The 5,826-nt window shown below is 46.8% G+C and overlaps 1 long non-coding RNA gene across 1 annotated transcript; it reads left to right on the top strand.

Moving 5' to 3' along the window:
• The first annotated feature begins 543 nt into the window (after positions 1–543).
• LOC123388906 lies at positions 544–3,278 on the top strand. The gene is made up of 3 exons (XR_006603424.1): positions 544–583; positions 1,841–1,987; positions 3,215–3,278. It is a non-coding gene; the product is annotated as an uncharacterized LOC123388906 (long non-coding RNA).
• The last annotated feature ends 2,548 nt before the right edge of the window (positions 3,279–5,826 follow it).

The raw sequence follows: 5,826 nt of genomic DNA, 5'->3' as shown, positions 1-5,826 counted from the left end.
TCTTCATAAAACTTGTACTACCCCATCCTCCCTAATTACACAGTTTCTCATGAGGAAAATCAAGCTGAAAATACCCAATGTTAGTGACTCCATACTGTTTCAGAGACATGGTTCTTTCTACATCTTCAGTGCTCTTTACACATTTCCAGAAATCCTACATGCAAGGTACTCAGTATTATGGGTATCCACCAAAAACATAATTTTGATCATTGTTATTTACTTCTCTTTTGGAGTAAGTGAAGTTTTAAGAGGTAAACTCACCTTAATATTAGAGTTTTCTACTGAGAAAATCACTTAATTTCCGTGAGAGCAAGTGTCACGTGTGGTAATGTTGTCTAACTTAGAGTGTTTACTCAGTGTGGCACTTCTGAAAGGATACAGACTCCAGAAGATGCCGCATCTCAATATATTGTTTTATTTTTATTCCATTCACCAGAATTCAAGACCACCCAGGAGGTCGGAGCCCATCCCAAGTCCTCTGCCGTGGTCCCTCCTGGTGGTGAGGCTGCAGAAGAATCATCTGCCTCATCCTACTACACCCTGTTTTCTTCCATATCGCAAATCATTAGGGCTAATCAGGATGGTAAGGGAAATACACAGGTGGGGTCTGAGCATGGATGGGAGGTACAACTGAGCTGCTCAGCCCAAGCCCTCTTATTTAAGTCTCCACTTAAAAATCTGAAGAGGGCTTCAGGGCAGAGGCACTAAGACTGAAGGCTCTGCAGAGGGACAAATGGGAATGTGCCTCCAGGGTTAGGACCCAGTTACTCGTGAGAGTGCTGGGACAGCTGGGGGCCGGGAAGAGCACTGTGCTGGTGTGGGCCTTTCATCATAGTCTTCCCCCTCAGGTGAGCATAGACTCCTCCACACACACCTGCATCCGTCTGCCTTCCTACCAGTTATGGTCCCATTTCTCCTTCCCTTTGCTTTTAGACATGCCTTCATTCTTCATCAATCTTCCCATTCTCTTGTATGTGAGGGTGCAGCTATGCCCTCATACCCTCACTCCTTCACACAATCAGACTCACCCATTTACACACTAATGCCATACGGAATTTACATCCCCTCACACCAATCACCTGGTTTAACTACCTCACACTAAGCCAAATTGTGGAAAATTGGTACACACCCTGAGAGGGGTGCACCTTCATAGAGAGCCTTACTCATCCATGTGCCACTTCATGCACGAAGACATGAGCTGCATGTCTTTACAGAGCTGCATGTTCGGGGAGCCCAGGTCACTTCTGGTAACACTCTAAGTCCTGTTGTCTCATGACAAGAAACGGCACCAGTCCTGCACTTGTACATATGCTCTGCCACACTGTGGAATACGCATGCACACACTCATCCGCCATCACCTTGCACCATCATCAGAAACACTCATCAGGGTCTCCTGGGTGGCTCAGTCATTTGGGCAGCCAACGCTTGGTTTTGGCTCAGGTCATGATCTCGGCATCATGTGATCAAGCCCCGCGTCAGGCTCCATGTTCAGCAGAGAGTCTGCTTGTCCCTCTCCCTCCACCCCTCCTGTCTCTCTCAAATAAACAAAACACTGAAGAAAAAAAAAAAAAAAAAAAAAAAAAAACCCACCACTCACCAACTGTGTCCCAAAACACACTTGCAACTCCACAAGACACACCACACCCTCATTCCCACATAGCTAGACCATGTACACACCTCAAAGCATAGCACTCAGACACTTGCTCTGTGAGAGCAAGTGTCACGTGTGGTAATGTTGTCTAACTTAGAGTGTTTACTCAGTGTGGCACTTCTGAAAGGATACAGACTCCAGAAGATGCCGCATCTCAATATATTGTTTTATTTTTATTCCATTCACCAGAATTCAAGACCACCCAGGAGGTCGGAGCCCATCCCAAGTCCTCTGCCGTGGTCCCTCCTGGTGGTGAGGCTGCAGAAGAATCATCTGCCTCATCCTACTACACCTGTTTTTCTTCCATATCGCAAATCATTAGGGCTAATCAGGATGGTAAGGGAAATACACAGGTGGGGTCTGAGCATGGATGGGAGGTACAACTGAGCTGCTCAGCCCAAGCCCTCTTATTTAAGTCTCCACTTAAAAATCTGAAGAGGGCTTCAGGGCAGAGGCACTAAGACTGAAGGCTCTGCAGAGGGACAAATGGGAATGTGCCTCCAGGGTTAGGACCCAGTTACTCGTGAGAGTGCTGGGACAGCTGGGGGCCGGGAAGAGCACTGTGCTGGTGTGGGCCTTTCATCATAGTCTTCCCCTCAGGTGAGCATAGACTCCTCACACACACTCCTGCATCCGTCTGCCTTCCTACCAGTTATGGTCCCATTTCTCCTTCCCTTTGCTTTTAGACATGCCTTCATTCTTCATCAATCTTCCCATTCTCTTGTATGTGAGGGTGCAGCTATGCCCTCATACCCTCACTCCTTCACACAATCAGACTCACCCATTTACACACTAATGCCATACGGAATTTACATCCCCTCACACCAATCACCTGGTTTAACTACCTCACACTAAGCCAAATTGTGGAAAATTGGTACACCCTGAGAGGGGTGCACCTTCATAGAGAGCCTTACTCATCCATGTGCCACTTCATGCACGAAGACATGAGCTGCATGTTCGGGGAGCCCAGGTCACTTCTGGTAACACTCTAAGTCCTGTTGTCTCATGACAAGAAACGGCACCAGTCCTGCACTTGTACATATGCTCTGCCACACTGTGGAATACGCATGCACACACTCATCCGCCATCACCTTGCACCATCATCAGAAACACTCATCAGGGTCTCCTGGGTGGCTCAGTCATTTGGGCAGCCAACGCTTGGTTTTGGCTCAGGTCATGATCTCGGCATCATGTGATCAAGCCCCGCGTCAGGCTCCATGTTCAGCAGAGAGTCTGCTTGTCCCTCTCCCTCCACCCCTCCTGTCTCTCTCAAATAAACAAAACACTGAAGAAAAAAAAAAAAAAAAAGAAAAAAAAAAAACCACTCACCAACTGTGTCCCAAAACACACTTGCAACTCCACAAGACACACCACACCCTCATTCCCACATAGCTAGACCATGTACATACCTCAAAGCAAAACACTCAGAGAATTCTGAAATATCACATGTGTATATACTTAGGCTCCACATGTCTGCATAGGAATAGTCTCATGGGCATCTCGCCTCCTCCGGATACCGCGGACTTATTCTATTTGTCTTACACTTGAAATTTTCTTTCCTAGGAGCTCCTCAAACAGACCAGCTTGTTTCTTGTTCCAAGAAATGTGAGACTTCCTCACACTTTCTATATATAGCTCCTTTACTTTGCAGCTGGCTAATGATCCTAAGCCTTCTGTGTCCTCTGCAAACACAGAAGAGGAAACATTCATGAATGTCTACTATATGAATGTAAGAACAAAAAGGGGTGTGGCTGTCCTCAATGATGAGCAAGAAAGCCTGGAGCCTCCTACCAAAAAAAAAAAAAAGAAAAAAAAAGACCTTTTCTGATCTCCAGGGAGCAGTCACCCCCTCTTGCACTACTAAGGAGCCACCAACTTGCAGTGCATCCAGGCAGACAATAGAAGAGCAGGAGAAAGGGAAGGAGGCTGACAGTCCACCAGTGCCTCCAGCTGCCGAGGAATATCCCAGGGCCAAGACGCCTGAATGGCTCGTGACCCTGGATAGTGGCTTCAGGTGCATGGCCTGCTGCCGGGTCTTTCCTAGCTTGGAGGTCCTCCAGGAACACGTGAAGCATGGAGTCCGTGAGGGCTTCAGCTGCCATACTTTCCATCTGACCTTGACTTTGCTGGAGAGAAAGAAAAGGGTAGAGAAGGAAAAGAGTAGGCAGACAAAGAATACTAAGAATACTGGCATATAGATGCCAGAAAGCGAAAAATTTTGGCCTGAAGTTGTCTTCATACAAATAAACAGAACTCTTTCTAGTCCCTCCGGGAGAAGCAGTAGAGTAGGCCAGACTCTACTGAGACGGGCTTCATCTTCTCTAAGAAGCCCTAGGACCCATTTTTGTTTATGCACATCCACCACCACCACCACTGCCAGCCCACCACCACCAGGAGCAGACAACCCCTTTCAACTATCTCCACTGCTCTCCCAAGAAGGAGGGAGAAGAAGGCAGTTCACACCATGCAGAACTGCAAGATGGTCTCATACAAACTAAAGAGCAATGACCACTCACATATCATCTCTACCTGAAAAAAGGAGACTGACTGAAGGGAAAACTGCTGGGGGCTGGATTGTAGAAGAGGTGAGGGCCCTAGGAGTAAGAAAACGTCTCAAGTGTTCTTGAGACTCAGGTTTCTGCTGGGGATGCCTCCCAAGGTTCCAGGATAACTGTGTTGAATAATTTCCTTCAGAGGAATACATACTTGGAAGTAGAATGCTTGCTTGATGACAGATTAAGGAGATTGCTTCCTTTCTATGCCCTTTGAGGAGACAGGAGTAAAGACCTGACTAGCAGTTAAGCAGGGCTGAGAAGCCTGGGCCCACCATTCTTAGATTAACCAAATGACATGGGAGTCACATCCCTTGGCCTGCCTCCCTTTCCAAGGGGTGCAGGGCAAAGCAGAGACAAACTTTGTCTGTTGGAGGAAGGGTTGGTATGCAGGCTAGATGTAGTCCTGCCCTTTTCCTGGGTGAGAGTGAGATCTCAGATGTCATGTTCTAAGTTTCATACCTAGAAGACATGCTGAAGAGTTATAATCAGAGGATTCCTTTTCTTCCACCCTTGATATGTACTAGGAGCCAGTAACTCTGGCTGCTTCCTTTAAAGTGTCAGAAGCAACTGGAAAGAAATAGGGATAGAGGTTACCCTTTTGTCATGGACCATTTCTGGCAATCTGGCAACCTATTTTTTTTTTTTTTTAAGAGCAAGAGCAAATAGGTGAAAAGAGTAGAGGGAGAGAAAATTCTTCAACAGGCTCCCCACCCAGTGCAGAGCCTGGCTCAGGGCTCAATCTCATGACCCTGAGATAATGACCTGAGCTGAAATCAAGAGTTGGATGCTTAACCAACTGAGTCACCCAGGCGCCCCAGTTTCAGGCAACTTTGAATGTGTTGCTTTCTTGAGGATCCCCATGTTCTTTTATGAAAGTTCATGATTCCTGCATGTTATTATTTATTTTTGTTATAGCATCAAGTGCTTGTTCTAAGGGATGAGTAGGAGGGTTAAACATAGATGAGACTGCAAAGACTAGCAAAACCAGCTTTGTACCACAATGAATGAGAGTATATCTTAAAAAGAAGGGCTCTTCTTCTAGGGTCCAAGAGTCATAATGGAACCTGGGAATTGCCCTAAATTTTTTGAATCACATAGAGTGAATGAATGTATATCAGTAAAATAAGAAAAGCTGCCTTCCTCATTGAAACGATCTCCTTTCCTGTTTTGGTGTTCTTGTAGCAACACAGACCCACTGGCCCAAAGATTTCAAATGATGGTGTCCAGCACACCCTGCAGTCTGATGGGAGCACAGAAGTTCTCCTAAGCCCGCCTAGCATCTAGGGATGGCTGGCTGAAGATAGATATACCTGATACTCTGCAGCTGCTCCCAGTTGACCTGGTAAAATGCGGTGCCCAGCTCTAGAGAAAATATCCGCCTAGAGCTGTGAGAAGTACAAGGAATGCTGGGAATTACTGGGCACTCAGGAGCCCCATGGAATAACTCCTGCTGACCCTCCCCACCCTGCCAGGAGGCAGGCACCACTGAAAATCCCTGCAAGATTGCCTTGTTGGGAAGAGGGCAGTTTGGGTAGAGAGATGTTAGTACTGTGATCAGGCCATGACACCTTCCTAGAGCTTTGGCTGGTGGAATAAGAAGATTGATGACAGCTTGGCAGA

This window comes from Mustela putorius, unplaced genomic scaffold, assembly GCF_011764305.1.
Source record: "Mustela putorius furo isolate JIRA1106 unplaced genomic scaffold, ASM1176430v1.1 tig00003923_pilon_pilon_pilon, whole genome shotgun sequence".
NCBI lineage: Eukaryota > Metazoa > Chordata > Mammalia > Carnivora > Mustelidae > Mustela > Mustela putorius.
This window is presented reverse-complemented; position numbering and strand designations above follow the sequence as displayed.